Source organism: Lepisma saccharinum, unplaced genomic scaffold (genome assembly GCF_977018435.1).
Source record: "Lepisma saccharinum unplaced genomic scaffold, izLepSacc3.1 HAP1_SCAFFOLD_634, whole genome shotgun sequence".
NCBI classification, from domain to species: domain Eukaryota; kingdom Metazoa; phylum Arthropoda; class Insecta; order Zygentoma; family Lepismatidae; genus Lepisma; species Lepisma saccharinum.
This window is the reverse complement of record NW_028143306.1, coordinates 35815-36102: the sequence shown is the minus strand read 5'-3', so window position 1 is coordinate 36102 and position 288 is coordinate 35815.

The window sequence follows — 288 nt, the reverse complement described above, 5'->3', positions numbered from 1 at the left end:
TTTAGTTACTATTTAAACAAGAATGAGATCATGTTCATGTTCCTATTAGGTAGTCTTGTACTTGTATTAGTAAAAGTACAAGCAGTACTTTTTTATGGTAAGAAAGGTTCCAGTACTCTTCAAGTTGGTTTGTTGTTGGTTATTGTGTCCATCATAAGATTTTCTCAAAATATTGTGATGTTGAGAAATGATCACTTATAAAAAGGTGCCAGTATGGCGTACTGCAGTGATTCATCCACACACCTCCAACACCCTCCTCAAATTTTTCACAAAGGTCCAATTTATGGT